Source organism: Strigops habroptila, chromosome 6 (genome assembly GCF_004027225.2).
Source record: "Strigops habroptila isolate Jane chromosome 6, bStrHab1.2.pri, whole genome shotgun sequence".
Lineage (NCBI taxonomy): Eukaryota > Metazoa > Chordata > Aves > Psittaciformes > Psittacidae > Strigops > Strigops habroptila.
Window position 1 is genome coordinate 56,983,819 of NC_044282.2, and position 21,888 is coordinate 57,005,706.

Sequence of the window (21,888 nt, forward strand, 5' to 3'; positions counted from 1 at the left end):
TCTGCTGGCTCAGTCTTGTTAACTGAAAATAACAGCAAACAGAAACTGGGCTGCTTGAGGGGTTTCATCATTACTCATCAGTTTGGGCAGGATGAGGCAGGGTGAAGGTTGCTCAAGGAAGATGCTTGATGCCATAACAGCTTCAAGCTGCACTAGGGGGGGTTTAGATTGGATATGAAGAAAAGTTTCTTCACAGAGAGGGTGATCAGGCATTGTGACAGGCTTCCCAGGAAACTGGTGGAGTCACAATTTCTGGAAGTATTCAAAAAACATGTGGATGAGGCCCTTAGTGACATGGTTTAGTGGCGGACTTGGCAGTGATGAGGTAAAGGTTGGACCTGATGGTCTTAAAGGTCTTTTCCAATCTAGTTGATTCTATGATTCTATGTAAAGGGCCAGCCTGGGGGGGTCTAAAAGCTTTGGAAGATCCATTGCCTAAGGATGCCTTCATGACTCATGGCAGCACAAAGGAGTCTTGCTCTCAGTATTGGGGTCTGAGGTGGCATCCAAAGTCATCCCCAAAGGCTGGGCTGACTTGTAAATGGCAAAGCTTCTCAGTCATTTTTGAATGAAAAATGTGTTTATGATGAAGCTTTAACCTATTAATGTCTGCTTTACCCTGCTGTGCAATGGGTTCCACCACTTTAGAATTATAATCTTTATTAGACCCCAAGAGGTGTTTCAAAGCAGCCCTAAAGGATAATGGTCTGTGTCTAAAAACCTTGACATGGTGATTTGTCTCAAGACCCTGACTGCATTATCACTCAAGGGCTGAAATTTGTAATCAGAATCTCAGCTGAGCCTCCACTTTCCTTAAAACATCTCCCTCCTTGAGCATCACCAACACATCAGCCTGATGGTACAGAGCAGCAGTGAATACAGCAGCTCCTTCATCATTGGGCAGCACCAGCACAGCTATTCATGGCTGCAATTTTAATTTCCGATATGGAGAAGTTAAGGGACTTTCGCAGCAGTAAAACTCCTGTCCCTATTTAGCCAGTGACATTTACTCCTGGCAGTAGCCCCCAGCCCCACATTACCATTGGGATACCTTAAACTTGTGCACAACAAGGAGCAGAGGCAGGGCTGGTGGCATGCAGCGCGGAGCTGGATTTCAGGTTTGTGCTCATGTAACTCCTGCACACATGTTGGATGGTCGCAACAAGGCACATCTCAGCGAGACCCTCAGCAGCAAGCTGAGTGGTGTGGGTGGGGGGTTTCTGGCTGCCCATGAGTGCAGGAATGGAAGGAAAATGCCATTTGTTTGTTTATCCATTCATGTCTCATTCCCAGCCTTGTCTGCACCTAAGTGCTTTGCCAGCCTCACAACAATTTGAGGTGGGTCTAGGTAAGTCCCCCTGAAAGGTATGAAATTGGTTATTTTCTTTCCTACTAGCCCTCCTTCCCCTCTCAATGACCTCCACCAAAATCTGATGTCAAATTCAGAGGATCTCTTTAATAAGATAACAAACTCCAACAATCAGTAACAAGTTCCACATACCTATTGTATTGAATGTAGGCATCTGCCATGACCTGTCCTGGCAACTCCCCCTCCCTGAGCAGCACTGAAGTCACTGGGTCTGCTTACTTTTACCCAAATGCTGCCAGGTATCTTGGAAGCCAGATTTGTCTTCAAAAATTTCCATGTTTCCAAAACAAAACTGCAGTATTTTGGTTCCATTAATGTTGTTTGAGGTTTCCTTCCAATTCCTCATAAAAATAATTCTGCAAATTAAGGAAATTGGGCTTCCTGATCTGCTCCGGCATTGTCAGCTCTCTTACCTCCCCACTGTCATATCTCTAGTTGCAGAGACATGTAGGGACAACCGTTCCGGTTTTATGGAACACTGTGCCCATTTTCTGGAACACCAAGAAGCAAGGTTGTAGGAGAGAACAACAGGGTCTTACACTAAGCCAAAGTTGAAGACTTTCCATATTCTTCTATTGTATTGCTCCCAGAAGCTTTCTTCCCTTCAAGAAAAGAAGGGCATTTCTTGAGGTCTTCCCATGGAGCGGCTGCTATAGGGCAGTAGCCCATATGTCAGAGCCTCTCAGTGTGTAGGGTAATCCAGGCTTACCAAAAAGGAATGACCTGTGCAACACCAAGTTAGCCCGAAATGGTACAGATAGCTCCAAGCACAACAAAATATTTGGTTTCCTTAACTGGGAACTGGAGGGAGAGCTGCTAATTCCTGCACCGTTCAACTCTGTCACTAGTATGAGGGCAAAATCAAACATCATTGCTGGTAAAAGCTGGGGATTGCAGAAAGATCGGTGGGATAATCAGTAACTACAGTGACAGATCAGTTGTACTGTGGCCTGATTCTCTTCCAACAGAGTAGGATGAGTATCACTCTATGCAGTGGGATATACTGGGGAAAGAACATAGGCAGTGCCTGTAGCATAGGTACTCAATGTATCTAGAAAAGAATTTGAGGGATTTAGGGGGATCATCTGTACCAGTTCACAGTGTGATGTTGCAGCAAAAAGGACTGAGGCTGAAGAACAGATGGGAAATCTGTGCTTTAGTCAAACACAAGCTGTCGAACTGAACAGAAGGAGCTGGTTACATGTTATAATTCAGTGTCAAACAAGAAATCAAACTAGATGTGCCAACAGAATATAAGTTTATGATCTGTCAAGGGTCACACATGGTGTTTATCATAAAGAAGAAACTTGAGGACATGCCTTTGAAGCCCCATGGCCGATGCCCATCCTCTGAATCTCTCTGCCTTACAAGAGAAATATCAGTTTTCATTCCTTTTCCCTTCCTTCCACTCCACTTTGATAAGGAGTGGGCTGGCTGGCAAAGCTATGGTTGTGTAAGGCTGCACGCGGTGCTGTTAGCAGGAAAGCTGCTTTTGAACAGAAATTCTGATTACAGCACAACCTTGTTGTCCTACTGCACCTCGTGCTCAATCCTGCTTGGATTCTATACTCGCAATCTTCTGTAGATCCTGCTGCTGTGGGCAGCCAATGCCATGTGAAACGCGGGTCCAAGGATTTGCTCCAAAGTTTCTCCTGTTCCCAACTATAATTGCTTTGGGTCTCATGTAGTTTGCTCCATAGTAATGGTGGGTCACCACTTCAGAGGGGCTCAGAGCTAGGATTCGGTTTGGAATGGCATGCTCCTGGCATGCTGGCAGTACTTGTTAGCTTCATGTCAGAGCTGCTACTCCGGAGACATGGGAAGTGACATGCGGTTCATCTGGGAAGCTTGGCAGTACTTTCACTGCAAGCGGTTCAGCTGTGCTCCTCAGGGAGAGAGTAGGAAGTGTCCTCATTTCCCCAGGAGCACGAGGCACAGAGTACTTTTAGCATGTGTCCATGAGAGATATACCTCCACCTGTGTACTGCGACCAAAGGACATTTCCTTCCCTCACACAGAACCACATCACAAGGGACACATAGTAGTAATACACAAGAGATCAAAGATGTTTTTTGCTGGAGGGCTGGGAAGAGAAGGGTTGTAAGGTCCTTTCCCATCCAAGCCTTTGGGAAATCTGCTGGAGTTGCAGAGAGAGCCTCTGTGTCCCTGCTGGCCAAGAGCTGAGCTGCCTCAGAGGGACAGGAGGAGTGCTCTGGACAGGGTTGCCAGCAGGTTCCCTGTGGTGTGAGATGCAGCTTGAAGAGCAGCAGGGAAACCAGGTGAGTCACCAGGTTTTCCGCCTCAGTCATGGCTGCCTTCAGGTTCTCAGCTGTAGGAAACATCCTTCTTTCCATGTCTTTTCACATCCATCTCTTGATGGCAAAGCCTAATGTCACCACAAACACAAGGAAAGCTCAGAGCTGTGGCTCCCTATGGTAAGATCTCCATGCTGGCCTGCTCTGGTAGTCAAAGAAGATATTTGCTTCCTACTCCCCAGGAGAATGCTGAGAGATTTCCACTGCTTTATGTGCCAGGGCAAGGTGGGAGAAGCCAGATGGGTGCTGGTCCCCAAAGGACGCTGTGTTATGCCAGTGCTACAGCCATGCCCCCAGCCTGGGCACTAGCAAAGCTGTTGCTCTGTCTGGGCCAGCTCTTTGCTCCCTGAGCATTTTTTCCTCCAATACTGTCTTTCTGTCCCTCTCTATCACGCACATTTTTGGCATTACTGATGCTCATTCATTTTTAACGCGGAATACACTTTTCCTGCTGAAAGCTTTTCCTAAACATCAACTAATGAAGCCTCCACACTCCCCTTGGAGGCTGGCATCAGGCACGATTATCCCCATGGCAGGGATTTGGCCATGAGCATGAAACAGGCCAGCTCCAGAGCTGGACTTGAGCCTGGAGCCAGAGACCCCCAGGGCTGAGTTCAGGACAAACATACACTTCTGGAGGATCCCACCCAGTTCCTCCTGGGAAGGGCACCCACAAGTGGTGTGTAAGGCCTTCTGCCAGGGTACAAAGTGCCATGTATGCTTTTGGGCTGATTGCCTCTACAACCTAAGCTTCACACCCAAAGTGCTATAGCAGTACAGGGGATAAGAAGGGTTGTCCTGCCTGTCTGTACCAAACTTGTCAGCTACCATTGCAGAGACATTTTGTTCGCAGCAGAGACCATCCATCATCCAGTTTAAGGCTATAAACAGCAGTTCCTTGGTGAAGGAGGTGCGATATTAGCCCCAAAGCCTCTGTGTCTGAAGGGTAAAATCATTCACCAGCCTGTCCAGGTTCCTGTTACCTTGGTGTGCCTGGCCCAGGGTGCTTCCCAGACCCAGGAGCTATCTGCATCCCAGTGCTAACTGCCTTCAGCAGTAGTAGTATTATTATTGTTGTTGTTGTTGTTGTTTTTATTATGGTCTCCTCTGTCTGCCTACAGTTCCCTAGAAATGTCAAGTCATTAAAGCAGAACTGGAGGGAGTGGGGGAGCACCTCCATGCAAAACTGTTTCCTGCTTTCCAGACATCAGCTTTGCTTGCAAGTGGCAGTCAGATCACATAAGACAAAACCAAAGCGCAGGAGCCACTTTGATCTGCAGCACAGAGCTGGTGCATCTCACCACCACAGCCCAGAAGGTACCGGGGATGGCGTGGCACAGAGGGATGGGTGCCTGTGCCGGCAGGCTGCCGTGCACATTCCCAGCCAGCCCCGCTGAATGATGCCTCACTCTTTATGTCAAGCTATTTCTTAATGTGTCTTCTTTACTGGATGGCATTTCAAGAAATATGTAAATGTCACCAGTGTATTAAATGAAGGACAGATGAAATACGGTGAAAGGCCCATAAAAATGAAATGTGTGCATGCCTCACCCTTCCTCTTTTCTAACTCACATTTTTCTTTCTTTGCATTTACAGCAGAGCAGCCACAGTAGAAGCAAAACTAGCAAGGAAGGAACTGGGCAGAGAGTGGGCTGGGAACAGGGCATGTCAAGTCATTTGCCTAAGCCTAAAAAGCCTAAAAATTAGAGTGGCAAAATGCTTATTTCAGTGCCAGCATGACCCTGTTATAAGGTATGTTTTATTATCAGCAGCAGATCCAAACTGTTCTCTCTCCTTCACTGTAGGGTATGCAGGGGCTGGCCATTTCTGCAGCTCCTCACTTGAGCCCCATACATCCCCCTGATGATCCCCCCAGTGCCGTCAAGGGACTGCATCCCCCAGTCCCATGTATAATGAGGAGCAGGAGGGATGCTGCACGTGTTTGTCATAGTCCTCCAGGAGCCATTGCTGCTAGTGCTGTCCTGCTGTTTTGCTTTCCAGGTCAGGAGAAGCAAACCTACCCTGCACCTGAGGCTACAGGGTTGTGCGCCAGGGCTTGGATTGCTTAAAATCCTTCTGAATAGGATACTATAGGGCAATGACAGCTCTGATGCTGGTGCTCTTAATTACTCCACGAGTCCTACCAATGCCTTGAGTCACACCGTTTATTTGGAGTGTCAATGAGGAGAAATAATACACATAGAGCTTTCTTTGGTAAGGCCTATATAGGCACTGCAGTACTGGGAGATGCTGTAATGGGGACATGCAGATCTGAACTTTAGCTGGCTTTTATTTGAAAACCAAACACACAAACAAAAAGGTGCAGCAGATATTTAGTGTTTAGATGATGTGTAATGATGCAGAACTATGTGTGCGCCTGGGGAAGCTAGAGGGGGGTCTGTAGCATTGCTTTCCTAGACCATATGTTACCCCAGATTTGCCAGAGAAACACAGCAGCATGCAGGAATGGACACACTTGGAAGGCAACGTTTATTCCCTGAGACCTCATTTTACCCTGCAGGATTATGCCTGATAATCCCAGGGTGATAATGGCAGTGAGTTTTGCTTCATCACCGTCTTCACTTCAGCGTTGCTAGAGAGGAGTGGTTGTGTCACAGCCTGACCTCAGCAAAGCAGGAACACTTCTGTTCTCAGTCACAGACACAGAAATGGTTTTCTAGGGGGGGAGGTTTGGCTTTTATTTTCATCTCTTTGGCCTGAGATTGACCTTACTGCAACGAGCCACTGAGTGCACGTATAAGAGATAATACTTGACTAAATGTACAGAGGAGCACAAAGAAACATTAAAATATGACAGAAACCAATAGATTTATACCTGTTTGCACTTCTGGTGATTTCAGCCTGTTCGTCAATCCAAAGCTGAGTTTAGTTTCTCCACTTTGTACATGAACATCTATAAAACCAACATGTACAACCTACAAACAAGTATATGCGAGCATATTCCTGCGCCTCCGCAATTTACTACCTTCCTGAAATTGTCCCTCTGTGAGTATGGAACAGATGTCGACATTACACATCTAATAAATTCATCAACCATTAAGTTTCGCACACAGACATGCTGTAATCTTTTAAAAATGGGACAGAATACAAAAAGAGAAAAGAATTAGTTATCAACAACACTCTCCAAAATGAGAGAGTGTGTGAATAGCCAGAAGGCAAAGCGGAGGTGGAAATCTGGTGTCTTGGAAAGTCTGCAAGCAGTTTTATGTGTAAATCATATTTTACTGTCTTGTCCACTGTGTCATGAATCTCTCCCCAAATCTGCATGTAAAAATGCAACCACCAAATTATTAGCTATTAATTATATGCTGAATTCAAGTGAGAATTACCATAACGTGCCACAGCATCCATAAATATGAGATCCAACAGGGGCATAATGGCCTTTTGTTTCCCTCTGCAAAATTATATGCATGACCCAGTTTTTTCTAATACTGCAGTGGCAGGAGAGACATAGCATTGTTAGTTCAACACAAAATGGGGAAGGAGAAAGGGCTCTATTTTGCAATGTACAGTAAATAAAATCTTGCACTGCAGAATAAAACCAGAGAAAAGGTGCTCAAATCTCTTGTTTCAGCCAGCAATATTTGCAGCGGCATCTCACAGTTAATTATAACACTTTCTGGAACTGTTTGGGGACAATCTCAGAACCCAATTTTCATTTTAAATACTCCTCTTCTACATCCTGGATCTCTTGCTTGCATTGCAGGTTGGCTTGACCTGCTGGTTTGGGTGGAAGATGAAATCCGTGAGCCCCAGACCCTGGTGCTGTTGGGGTTTGGAGGTGCTCAGGGCTCTCCAAGTGGCAATGGAAATGAAGAGGGCTCAGTGCTTAGGCTTGGATGCCAGTGGGACATCAAAGCTGGGAGGTGTGTGGTCCTCACCCCTGGCAAAGAACACTCAGCCTTCAGCCTCCATGGTCATTGGGATGAGCCGTCATCTACGAATGTCTCTACAACATCCCCTAAGAACTAGGGAATAAATAAGTACAACATAAATTCCTAAGACACAGACACAATGGTGAAATGATGCACAACGAACTCACAGCACAGAAACCTACTTATGTTCTTACAGAGGTAATCTGGGAAGAGCAGAGGAAAAGAAGCCCATGCTGGGAGGGCATGTGGCTGTGCCTGCTATGTGTCCATGGAAGGAGATGCAAAGAGGAGGTAGAGGATGCTCTTCCAATTATCATGAACAGTCAAAGCGAAAGATGTTGTTTTAATTACCCACAACTGGAAATGGGACAGGCAGGTACACAGTCTACCAGGTCCCTAGGCTGCTGGGGATAAAGTTTCAGCTCAGATGGACAAACAACTACGTGGATTGGACTGTGACCATGAGGAGCTGCTGGGAACTGGAGGGGAGAGTGATTTTGGGGACAGTGATCACAAAGCAGCAGAATTCATTCTTCCCACAAACACGAAGAGGCAATAGCGAGGGCAGAGGGACACTGAACCCAAACTGGTTGATTTCAACACACGTGGGGAAGCCATGTGTAGCTCCTGGGGAAGCAGGAGGGTTGGCACAGCAGGGGAGAGCCCTAAAGGAGCTGGGAGGTTTATCCTGCCAGGAGGAAGGCAGAAAACACAACCACAGACCCTGATACCAGTGATCCTGCTGCAAACCCAGGGCAGAGGGAGTCTGAAACCATGGGAGTTCATTACGTGTTTGCAGCCAAAACTGCCCTATTGCAAAACCATGTGAGAAGGCATGAATGAGTTTCGGCTAACAAGGGTGGGAAGGCAATAGAAGGATCTATAAATACGTCAGAAGGAAAAGAAAGAGTAAAGAGTAACCAAGGGATGACTCAGAAAAGGCCAGTGCTGTGTTCACAGAAAAGGGTCCTTGTCATTAGCTGAATCACTTTAACTACATTTTAATCAAACAGGTGGAGGTGAGCAGAGGAAACAACTGAGACATTTTTCCCAGACACCCTGAGCTAGGAAAAATCCTGTGGGGCAGAAACGGGCAAGAACAATATCTCTCTTTAAGGAGTGGAAATTACACACCTTAAAAAGCTTAACTTTGAGCCTTGGAAAACTTCCAGAACAAATGATTAAACAAACAGTTGATACAAAGCCAGAGGAGAATATGGGGATAAGAAGAGAAGGTGAATTTGTCAGAAATAAAATGTTTAACCCAAAGTAATGTTCGGCTCAGGTTCTCTCTTGGGCAGCTGAAAAGTGCTGCAATTAAGGTTAAGCTTTTGAAATAATCCCACCTGACACCTCACAAATTCTCTTAAATTAAGGAACAATTGAATAAAAGACACTTGGGGTCACTGCTGATGGTTTTCAGCCAGGCAAGGAGGAGATTTTGAGCAGTGTCCTCCTGGATAGGGCATAAAGGAGCTTCTATTCAATATTTTAAACTTACTGACTTGAATGATAGCCCAGGGAATACATGTCTAAAATATGCAGGTCGTGCTGGACCACAGGCACCCAGGGGGACAGCATGAGAATTCAAAATGACCTCAAAAAATTGAAGACAAAGCCTGAATTGAACAAGATGAAATCCAATAAATAACAGCACAAACTGTGGCTCTTAGAGGAGCGATATCAAATGTGCAGCTCCCACTGGGGAGCTCTTACCAGGTGACAGTACAGCAGAAAGAGAGGAGGTATGGCAAGTCACAAAGGATGGGGATGAGAAATCTGTTGTTGGGAAAACACCAGCAGAAGCAGCAAATCTCTTTCTAGCATGCAATAACAAGGCTGTTGTGTGTAAGCCAGAGGAGGTAATTATTTCATTTTCCTCTGTGCTGATAAGGTCTCAGTTTCACTAAGTCTCCTATTTAGAGTACACTTTGAAAAAGATGTTAATTAATTAAAAAAGATTAAGATATGAAAAAGTAGAAAGGTCAAAGGATTTAACTTTGTTTTGCCAGGAAGGACAAGCTGTGATAAAAGCTTTAGAATACAGTCAACTCTTACAAAGAGCAGATATTCAAGTGTTGCAAAAGAAAATCACATTAAATTGCAGCAGGGCAGCTGCTCCATCCCTGTTAACCATCCAGTTGCCTTTTCCTGTTCCTTTTTCCCCCCAGCCCACCCACTTTGGGGTGCAGAGTCCGGAGCAGCCCACAGTGCTACTGTGTGGGTTTTAACATTGCTGAGCACAGGAGCAGGGGAGAACGGCCATGGCTCTTGCAGCGAATGAAGCAGGACAGGGGTCTGGAGCTGGATGGTCCAATTTAAGCGCCAGATTATGGGTGTGTGGCTACCCTTGAAGTGGGTCTTCTAGCCCGCTGCCTCAGCCTCTTTGGACTCTAATCTGTGTTCAAGCTGTCGGATACGCATCAGTTGAAAATAAGCCCAGCGATAATTCAAACACTGCAATGCCTTTTGTTTTGGGGTAGGTAAGAAAGAAAAAGAAATCTGATTGGTTTTTTTGTCTGGTTTTCCCCATTTTTTTGCCACAAAAAACAATTCTTCTTGATTATGCCTGTCCTATGTTCCCGCTCATGTTCCTCGCTCATGTTAATGTGAAAATTTAAATGCACCTTTTAGTACTGACATGGGCCAATGAACTCACGGTTATGCTCACACTCCCAGACTGCAAGGAGGATGCATGATTCTATGACAGGCAATTAAAAATCCTATTATGGGACTGTGGAATAAGAAGTAGATGATATATAAAACCAAGGAGCATATTTAATTTATAAATCCAAGTTATTGCATGCTGTGAAGTGCTAGAGAGAGAAATGAATAAAGAAAGGGCTTTGTACTGTTGCTCACTATTAAGTATTTTAAACAGCAATATATGTCTGGATGTCAGAGCCTCCCAGCAGCTTTGCATCTCAGGCAGCCTTCTGCCCCCCCTTCCCCTGGGGCAAATTGTTTCCTGCTTTTCCAAATCCAATCAGAATTTTTGTTTCATTAGCCACCCTCACCTTATTATTAGGGACTCTTATGCTGGCGACCTGGCCTTGGGGCTGGGATGTAAAGTGGAATTATACAGTTTCTCTATTAAAATTCAGCCCTGGTGATTAAAGTTTAATAATAAAGACCAGCTCAGCATGCAGATGCTGCAGGGATGAATTTCTTGGGTGTGCTGCTGTCCCTCGTGTGCCCGGTGCCATGGCCCGAGGCATCACTCTCCTGGCAGATGACCACTCCCCATTTAATTTTTGGAGGGAAAGCGAGAGGTATATTGCACAAAACACACGTAATTGCATGGATGGCCATTGTATGGATGGCTCTGTTCTTCTGAGAAGGACTGATGATGTGGGGTGCAGCCCTGGTGTGAAAACCCCTCCAAGGAGGGCTGTCAGGTCAAACTGAGGGCCTGGAGAAGTGCCTGAGCTCACCTCTCTCTCTGGATGGGAAGGCTGACGCTCCTCTGTGGGGCTATGCTCCACACACAGGTGTTGCAGCAGTAGATTATTATCCTCTGAAGAGCAGTGCCTCTGGCCAGAGCAGCTCTGGTGGCAGACGGATGCTACGAAGAATGCTAGCCTGGGATGACTGGAGCCCGGCAGCTTGCTGAAGAGGGTCAGAGGAAATCCCAGAGAGAAGAAGTCAGAGTGAGAGATAACACAAAAGCAAGACATCTCCGACCTGCAGGGAGGGCTGGGAGAGGAAATGGTCCATTAGCAGCTCTCAGTCTGGGGGAATCAAAGAGCCATTGTGCACTGGTCTCCGCATCCAGCTTTCTCAGCATGTTTCCACCTCCCTGGGGACAGTGCTTCAGCCTCTCACCTACTTCTTACGTTAATGCATTTCCCAGCAGATTTCCCCATCTGTTTATCATCTCTGGTGGTGAAGGATCTCATGGGGAACTCTGCCTGCTCTGCATCTGCTCTTGTGACAGGCTCCGCTCTGTCTGCGGGAGATGAATGAGCAGCCCTGGGGTGGGGAAGTCCTGGGAATAAATATTCTGGTCTGAGGGGGACCTTTCTATGGTGAGGGTGAAACCCTGCACTGCTGCTGTGGTAAACTGGGGAAGAATGGGAGCTCCCTATCAAAGGAGCCAAGGGGGTCTTTGTCTTCATCCACAGCAAACAAATGGTATCTTCCTACATGTCTCACTTCATATGGCCTTTAAAGACACTGTCATTCCTTGGGTAATTAGCAGAGAAGAACGTTATTCCGCCTTGCCTCAACCAAAGGCGATGACCATCTCCCAGCACACTTGTACATGGCAAAGGAAGATGACTAACAGATCCTGGGTCAAACATACCCCACACCAAGCCATCTCTGAGGGTCAGCTCAGCCCAGGGTGACATGCATAACAAGGGGAATCAACCAGCGAGCAAGGGCTAAGAAGTCCAAACCACCAGAAGCCCAGCTCTTTGCCACACATAGGCATCTGCCACCAGCCTCCTCAAAATGCCTGCGCAAACAAGATGTGTGCATCTTGAGGGATATCTCACCCAGGCAGCCAAATGGACCCCCAAGGCCTGAAAGGACACAATTTCTTTTCCCTCCTGACAGTACTGTGGCCACCAGATGACACAGAAGCCCCTGACTCCCCAGGGTTTTGCAATGAAGCACTGTCAGGAAAAGTCCTGTCTGGTGTCCCCCAGTGCTCCCACGAGTTCTCTCCCTGGCACTGGGTGGTGCAGAAGGTTTTCTTGTGAGATGCAGCTCTGCTGTTGGTTATTTCACTGGCCTACGCTACACCAAGTGCCTGAGCTTCCAACCATTACAACATCCCGAATAAGCAGACCCCCTAAGACGCAGGTAGGTCCTGGAAGGAATTTTCTGAACCATTTCAGAGCAAAAATCCATATGACTAGGGCAAGCCGATGAGGCACCTGCTGGCTGATCATACTCTCTTTGACTTGATACTTCAAGGGTATTTATGAACTTCACCAGGGACAAATGCCAAGTCCAGCATCAGGGAAGGAATAATTCACATGCTACAACACAGGGTGGAGATGTCAGGAGGGCAACACTGCAGAGAGAGCCAAAGGTCTTGGTGGACACCAGGTTGACTATGAGCCAGCAAAGGCCAAAGCCCCTTGGACTGCATTAGACAGAGCATTGCCAGCAGGTCGAGGGAGAGGATTCTTCCCTTCTGCTCAGCCCTGCTGACACCACGCCTGGATATTGCATCCAGGTTTCAGCCCCCAATACAAGAGAGACAGGGACACATGGGAGTGAGTCCAGTGAAGGGCCACCAAGATGGTCATAGCACTGGAGCACATGGCCTGGGAGGGGAGGGTGAGGGTCCAGGGTTGGAGAAGGGAGAGCTTTGGTGGGGATCTGATAGTGACATCCACTACTTGCAAGGAGGATACGAAGATGATGAAGGCAGGCTCTACACAGTGGCGCATGAGGGGAGGACAACAGACTTAAGCTGAAAAAAGGGAGGTTCAGACTGGATATGGGGAAACACGTTCCCAGTATGAGGACAGTTCAGCACTGCTCCAGGATGCCGGAGAGGCTGGGCTGCCTCCAGCCTCAGAGGTTTCCAAGACCTGACTGGGTAAAGCCCTGAGTAGCCTGGTCTGACCCCAGAGCTGGCCCTGCATAAGCAAGAGTTTGGGCTGGAGACCTCCTGTAGTCCCTTCCCACATGAGCTATCCTGTGATCCTACAGTGCCCAAAGGCACCCTGTGCCCAAGACACACAGTGCATCTGGGGCTGAGTCACTGCCAAACGCTGTCCTTCCTGACTAGGAACAGGAGTGGTGAGTGATCCTTCTCCCTTGCTGTGGGACCTCCACCAAACCCACATGGCTGTGGGTTTACCAAATGACTGAAAGCTGCCTCCCCCCCAGCACTAGCAGAGACAGGGGGAGCAGAGAGCCTCCAGCGCTCTCCCAGGCATCCCTAACCACAACATATTGTTCTGGGCATCGCACAATAACCCCAGGCAGAGCAGGGCGTCGTGGGGGGGTGGGATCCACGGTCATATCCGGGATGCTGCATGTCACCCCTAGGAACAAAGCCTTGCAGGAGAGGGCAGGGGGCTGTGCCCGCCACCCCTCCCTGCCTAGCGCGGGCCGCAGGAGGGGCGAGGAGCACAGCCCTCCTCCCTCTGGTGCAATCAGCATTTGATTATCCCAAACCAGCAGTTGTAAAAGTCCCTCACTCATCTGGTAACAATAATGAGCAGGGGAACAGCTCGTCCCTTGCCTGACACCACGTCACTCATCAGGCAATGCAGCCAGAAGTGAACATCCCCATGCTCCTGCTCCGAGTCTCTCCTCTGCCACTCTCTGCCACAAAGTGAACCCGGTAATGGAAACTGGAGGTCCACAAGCACTCCTGTTCCTGGATCACATTCCTCTCACTCCATGACCTTAAGACCTTAGCTCAACACAACTGTTATCAGAAACCGCTATCAGAAACCAGAAATTATTTAGGAAGTCTTCTTCTAGGAGAGGACAATATGGGGTTCCTGCTAAGGGCATCACTGAATAGATGATGATGAGTAGTGGATGGATGGATGGATGGATGGATGGATGGATATAGAATCACAGACTCATAGAATGGTTAGGGTTGGAAAGGACCTTAAGATCATCTAGTTCCACACCCCTGCCATGGGCAGGGACGCCTCACACTACACCATGTCACTCAAGGCTCTGTCCAACCTGGCCTTGACACCGCCAGGGATGGAGCATTTACAGCTTCTTTGGGCAACCCATTCCAGTGCCTCACCACCCTCACAGGGAAGAATTTCTTCCTTACATCTAACCTAAGCTTCCCCTGCTTAAACCCATTCCCCCATGTCCTATCACTATAGTCCCTAATGAACAGTCCCTCTCGGCATCCTTGTAGGTCCCCTTCAGATACTGGAAGACTGCTGTGTGGTCTCCACACAGCTTCTCTTCTCCAGGCTGAACAGCCCCAACTCTCTCAGCCTGTCTTCATACAGGAAGTGCTCCAGCCCCCTGATCATCCTCGTGGCCCTCCTCTGGACTTGCTCCAACAGCTCCATGTCCTTTTTATGTTGAGGATACCAGAACTGCACACAGTACGCCAAGTGGGGTCTCACAAGAGCAGAGTAGAGGGGGTGCTGCTGGGAAAGCATAGCCTGAGGCTTGAGACGAGTGAACTGCACCCAGTGTGACGCTGCAGGACAGAGGTAATAGCCAGCTTTCCTAGGAGGCCCCAGAAAAGCAAAGAGAAGGGGAGAGCTGAACATTTCTCTGTGTACTTTGGATGGATGGTTGTTTATTGTTGTATTATCTGCTTTCCTGTTTCCCTTGCCTCTCTTCCTTTCTGGGAAGCACTGCTCTGTTAAGTTTCTTTGTTCACAAGTGGGGAAGAATAGCTGGGAAGAGAAGCAGGGGAAGGATAGCTGGAGCATGGCAGTGGGGGAAGGAGACCAGAGGCAGAACAGTGGGGAAAGGCTTGCAGGGCAGGATAGTCCCTTGACTGCCCAGGCTGGTTTGACTAAATTTTCCCAGGTTTCTAGCCAGAAACTAGTGATGTGTTTGTAAGGACCCTTAGAAATAAGGAGTTTCTTAATTGCTCTCTTGCTGCTGCCAGAAAGATTGCATTTATTACAGTACTACCCCTAGACAGGTCAACAGCTAGAGCTTTTAGAGCTATGACCTGTCATTTTCATGGACAACTTGCTCCATAGACACTTCAGAACTTAAAGAAGTGGTTCCCAGAGGTGAAATGGAAAGAACTGGGCTAAGAGTGGAAATGTGGTAGCTACTTGTCTATCCCTGTGCTACCTCTAACCAGGCTTATCCCATAGGGATGGCACTGGGCATCCCACCATCCTGCTGCTACCCAAACAGCAAGTGCCGAGCAGTGATGGGTCAGAGCTCAGGCTGAGATGAGCTGTGTCTGGCAAGCTCTTAGGTCGGTTCAAGATGTTTAAGCCACATTTGAAGGTGATTTAAGCTCAGGGAGTGGGACTTGTCCTCTCTTCTTCTTCTTATCCAGCCTGAGTTCAACTGCAGTGGCAAACAGACCAGAAACCATCACAGGAGAGGGTCTGAAAGCTGCCAAGGGAATAAAGAACTGCCGAGTCTCTAGTAAGGATCTGGAGGCTGGTGAGATGGGAGGGACATGTTCTTCACGTGAGCTGGCCTGTGACCCGTGTGCTGCTTTACACACCAAGCCCTGAGAAGGGGCGTTATTCTCTCCAGCAATAATCTGCACTAAAGATGCTCTCTTCCAAAGTAATTTAGCACCAGCGCTAATTCTAAATTTCCCGGAGGAGGATTTGCACACAGTAGAAATGTGTGAAGGCAGGAGAGTGCCAGACTGCACGGAGTTTCCTGCCGGCTCTTCTTGCATCCTAAACTAGTGCTTAATGCAAGGCTTGGGCTCCCTTGCGCTCGAGGTCTTGCTGCCTGGGCTTTTGTCTCCATTGAAAGCTTATCATGGCATAACCAGCTCCTTATACAACCCACCGAGTTACTCTAGCCGACATTAAGTCTACAAATTAGTCTTTAAGCTATGTCTGCTTATGCAATGATTAAATAGCCTGAAGTGATTAAAATCATTCAAACTTGGGCGAGGCTTTTAAATGGTTGTGCAGGACTGCAGGAGCTCACGGAAGACGTGAACATCTCATTACCTCCAAGCCACGTTGCCCTGCTCCCCATGGTGCTGAGGACATCCCCATGGTGCTGAGGACGTCCAGCCGTCACTTGGACCCTGGGCAGCTGCCTACAGTCACAGCAGGCTGCTCCATGCATGCTTCCCACCCCTGCCCGCTCTGGGGGAAGGGCTGCCTCAGCACTCAGCTGATGCGGCCGGGAACACCCAGCACTGCCAGAGCTGAGGTTGCACAAATCCTGGTGATTCAGAGACCTGGCATGTTCCCAGACTCCGTCACTTACGTAGGCTGTGAGTGATACGTTGCTAATTTCCCCATTGGTTTTCTCTGTACCATCCGTGACTTCATGTCATAGCCTCATGTCCTCATGCTACAGCACCTGCTGAGCTCTCCCCACCCAGGGGCTCCTCCATACCCAATGGATGCAGGGGAGGCTGTTTGCCTTCCTCACCCGCCACTGTGGTGTGATCAAATATCCAGGGGAGCCTCTGAAAAGCTCTGGGATCTCATTCCTGGGTGGCAGTAGCCCACAGGGAGGGAGTCCTTGCCCCTCTTCAAGGACACTAAGTTTTACATGTGCTTGTACTGCCTGCTTAGCTGTTATTTCAAGTCTTTGCATCTCTTTGCTATCACCCTTAATGATCACCCTGGGTTAGTCTGTATCCTGCACAAACACACCAAATACGATGCATAGCGCAGGGCCAGAAGAGCCCTTGTGAGTTATTTCTCACTCTGACCATCACCCCTCCATGAGCACCACTACCTGGTGACTGTAACCTCCTTGGCACAGACATGTGCAGAGCCCTGTACACCCTCAGCTCCAGGGCACCAGAGCAGGGGGGTGCCCCTTATATGAGATGGGGTGGAAGAGACCTTAAGCTGTGACTAAGATTATCCATGATCACTCAGCAATGAGGTCTGCTCTGCTGGTGACAGCTGGGATGTCTGAGCAAGGTCACTTGGGAAGTGACATTCTCCTGAGGCCCCAGGTACAACCCCAAGGCTGTACATCTGGCTTTGAGCTCTCACTCAAGCAAAAAGTGCTGTGCTGAGCTGAGCAAAATGGTCTGCTGGGTTAGAGGTGGTGAGAGCCAGTTGCTGGTTCATCTCTATACCAGGAGGGTTTAGGCTGGATTAAGCAGTGGCTACCCATGCCACTCTGAAGGTCCTTCTGCAGGCAACACGAAGCGTAAAGCCAGCATCATCATGAGTGCCAGGTAGTCAGACACAACAGGGATCTTGCATCCCCAACAGGGTTCTTGCATCCACAGCTGACATGAATTGTAGATTTGCAAGGAGGGTTGTTGGGTGTCTTTTTGTGATGTTGAACCTACAAGAGTGCAAAACCCTCCCAGGAAAGCAGCTGGCTTTGGAAAACTCCTACTGAGTTTTTCAGTGCTCTCCCAAAGCTCTGCAAACCAGTCCATCACCCTTGCCACCTCCCCGTCCCACCTCAGGCTGGGCTCAAAGGAGCAAGACAACATGTTGTCTCTACTTAGTGTGAAGCTCTTGGCTTTGCTGCCAACTCTCTGATCATGGCTATGATGCTTAATTTGCTGCTTTGATTTCTCCAGTGTGAGCGTAGAGACATTGCAAGACTTTCAGATACATGCACAAAAATGATTTTCATAATTTTCATTTCCAACTTCATGACCATCAATATGCCTCAGCTGAGAGCGAGGCTCAGCTTTGTGCAGCACCATTCAAGCCTCAGCTCCAGAACATAAGCATCCAAGAAGCAGGAAGTATATGATGTGCTCAGAGTCAGAGTGGTTGTGGTGAGGTTGAGATGAGACTCCAGGCTTCAAAATCTGGGCCTTGCTCCAAAGCTGAGCAGAAGGACCTCCTGCAAAACAAGGCTTTGTATAATCAAAGGGATAACTCTCCCCCCAAAGAAGCATTAACTTTACATAGGTTCATTATTTTTCCTCTGAAAGGTGCAGATGTGACTGCTGGGCTTGCTCCACCTGCACTGAACTTGGCGAGCATTCAGATGGAGATAAACTGTTCTGTTTTATAGCACTTGCGTTGCTGTACTGCTCTGGGGGCAGAGAGGAAACTTCCTTACAACGAGTCACTGACCTGGAAAGGACTTGCTGTGCCAGCCCCATGTGCCCATCTCCCCTTTCACGCCGGGGGCGAAGATACAGCGCCAGCTGTGCTGCGTGTGCAGCCTCATCTCCCCATCTTACCTGCTGGTTACCTCACAGCCGTTACCCTGGCCGCTGGGTTAAAGTGGTGCTTATGCACCCACCCTTGCCATCAGCTGCTGAGCTTCTCCTTTCTTGAGGTCCTCTGGGAAAACAGGCTCTCCAGCTGTGCACTGGCCTTTCCCAGAAAAGAGATAAGCTCAGGAACAATGGGGACCAAACCTGCATCAAACTGCCACATTGCATTTCCCAGCTGCCACCCCCAGCTCCTTGCCCAAGGGCTACCTAGGCAGAACATCCATCAGTGGTAACACACCTCTCTCCTTCAAGATGCTTCTCAGCCAGTGGAATCAATATAATACATAAAAGCAACTTGCTGCTGGCAAAAGAAATTAAGGTAGGAACTAGATTCCACGGAGACCTGAACTCATCTTAGCTCTGTATTGGAGAACACGATTTTGTTTTCCCACAGTGTAAGGTGAGAAAAGCTCATTTAATAAGGGGACGGCAAGAAGAACACTCTGTCCCAGTCTGGACAAATGGCCACCAGGGAGGTGCTCTGTCTGCTGATCTGGAGGACATTCTCATGCTCTTTTTTAGTTGCCGTCTCACACTAGAAGACCAATGTTTTCTCATCTCGCCTCAACCACCCAAAAGACCTTCCTGCAGACAACCCTGCATTTGCCATGGATCCTGCTAGAAACCACTGTGTTTATATATGTGTGTGTATATATATCGCTATATGTCCCTGCTGGGACCATCTGCTCTTGGTAGACGTTTCCCTTCCCAGTTTCCTGGAGATCATAAGGAGGGCCAGAAGGGCAAGAACTCCCACCCAAATTCTCCTTTTGCTCACCCAGGGAAGTCTACGGGCTGTGTTGGTTTAACTTCCCAATTTATGTTAATGCAAGTGATAATTGTGGTTTCTGTACAAATTGGAGCTGCAAATTTTCCCATGCAGTGGCTGCTTTCCTATAACAGCAACAGAACACAGAAATGGTCTGTTTCTACAGGATATGTGGAAACAATGGTCCCTATACAGAGAATGAGAAAGTCCAAAAGTAAATTACGTCTGCCCAATTAGCCTGGCTTCTTCTATTGCAAATAAGTGGTGAGAAATCACTTCCCAGAATGCTTCTGGTTTCTAAAAATTAAGCAAGTGATGCTGCTGCAGCAAACTCTTTAATATCTCCCCCAAAACTTCTTTTGGTGAAACAATTCCTCCTATCTCATGAACATGCTTTAAACAGCCTCGGATAATGAAGCAGAACCACTGGGTTTTCCTTGCGAGAGAGAAGGGTTTGACACAGAAGAGAAGATGGTTTCTAGTGGCAAACCATGTCAGTGGATATCCCTTCATTGCTCACTCAGACTCCTGCCACCATCTTAGTGAAAACCAAGGAGTCTCTGGTCAACATGAGCAGCAAGGTTCACCAACCCTGACTAAAAATACCCTCCTTCTTTATTTTAACAGTTATCAGTTCACTGACCTGGCTGATCCCCGAGGCCTGTGTGTGCATTACTCATGGGGTGGCACAAGGGGAAAAAAAGGAACCAAATGCAGGGAGGAGAGGAGGAACTTCTCGAGCTGCTGTTGCCAGCAAAAACAGAACATGAAACTCCAACCTCAGTCACTTGCTTCCCTATTTTCCTTTCGAAGAGTGAGAAAAGTGGAGATGCAGCAAGTTGGACGTTAATAAGCAATCTATGTCGCAGCCAGTATGAACCAGTCTAGGCAGCGTGACTGGTGTTTGTCATTACAAGGGCTGTGACAGGGGGGAGCGAGGGGGGATTTACAGATCAGCCCACACATTTTGGGATAATCTGTGGACTGCCTTTAGGTTCTGTATAAATAATAATAATTGAAAGCGGATGTAACTAATTGGAATCCATTCCATGGCAGTAACATGATCCATCTTATTGCCAGTCCCCTGAGTCACTCCATCCTCCAGATGATTATTTTTCTGCTTTTCCCTAACACAATCTGAACGCTGCCTTTCACATCGCTGGTGGATCCAGCGCGCATTGGCGCTACCAGGGCATTTCAAACCCTCTTCCAGCCCAGACACAACCATCCCAGTTAGCTCTGCACAAGTGGAGCAAGATTTGTGCTATATTTAATCAGGAAGCTGTACATTTTCCAACTTAAAATCCCCTTCAGCATCCCAAAGTCTGGTGTTACCCGCTGTGTTATCGCCTATTATTTGCCCAAATTATTTTGAATTAAAAGCAGCAATGGGCATCCCTGGTTTCCTTCTGGACAACCTTACTGGCTCTTGATTTGCATCATGATCTCTATTTGGGATGAGGCTCTCCTTCCCTGACCTCCTGGGAAGAGCATGCTGTTCCCGGGTTTGGTGGCCCCAGGGGAAGGAAAAGGTCGAAGCAGGCCTCTGCAGCACTGGAACAGCAGCACAGCCAGCTGTGGAGGAAGGTCCTCTCCCTGTAAACGTGACATGGTCTGTCTTATCACCTCCTGGGAACAGCAGTCCTGCCACTGCAACCCCAGCTCTGGGAGGAAAGCTCTTCTCCAGGCTCATTCCCAGGCTCCCAAGGGTCGTTGCTCCCTTCCAGGATTAGATATGGAGAAAGTACAGAGAGCAAAAGTCCACCTTGGCTGGGAGACGAGCCTTCTAGCTTGATTCAAACCTGCTGAAATCCGGAGGAGGCTTCTGGAGAGCTCCAGGCAGGTTTCGATGAAACCTGCCCTCCTGTAGAGCAAGAACACCATTTTTTCTTTTCTTCCTCTTTTTTGGGGGGGGGGAGATTTTCTATCATTCATGGGGGTTCTGTGCTGCTCACTTTGGCGTGACACTGAAATCCTCCCTTACTTCATCTGCCTTCAGGATGCCTCCAGAAGGTCACTGTTGGTCAATAGGACTTCTGCAGGCTCTGGAAATCAGGCATTTGAATGTTTTCCTCAATAGGCAACCAGCAATGTAGAGTCATATAATGCCTTGATTTGGGGCACTCATAAACCTTGAAGGCCCTGATCAGCCTTATCCCAGACCTCACCTATCCCTGGTCTTCTGGTCGACCTTGGACCCACCCTGAAGCCTCATCTCTGTTGCTGTCTCCTGGAAGGACCTTGGACTTTCATTGCAGCCTTTCCAGTCCTGTCTCTGGCCCCATCTCCTGCTCCTCCTGACTCTGTGGATAGACCTGGACCTGTTTCCATCACTTGCCATCGACAGACGCTGTGACCAGTACCCCACTCTGCCCACCCTGTTCAGGTACTGCAGGATGGTCCATGAGGGCACTGCCTTTGATGTAGCCATCCTCAATTTCCAGCTAAGCCTCACTCATGCAGGGATGCACCTGCCCCCTGTCATTTTCCTCTATCACAGGGAATGTGCTACATGTTTATAGAGTCATAGAATGGTTTGGGTTGGAAGGGACCTTAAAGCTCATCTTGTTCCAACCCCCCCCGGCCATGGGCAGGGACAGCTTCCACTAGAACAGATTGCTCAAAACCCCATCCAACCTTGAACACTTCCAGGGATGAGGCATCTACGGCTTCTCTGGGCAACCTGTTCTAGTGTTTCATGACCCCCATCATAA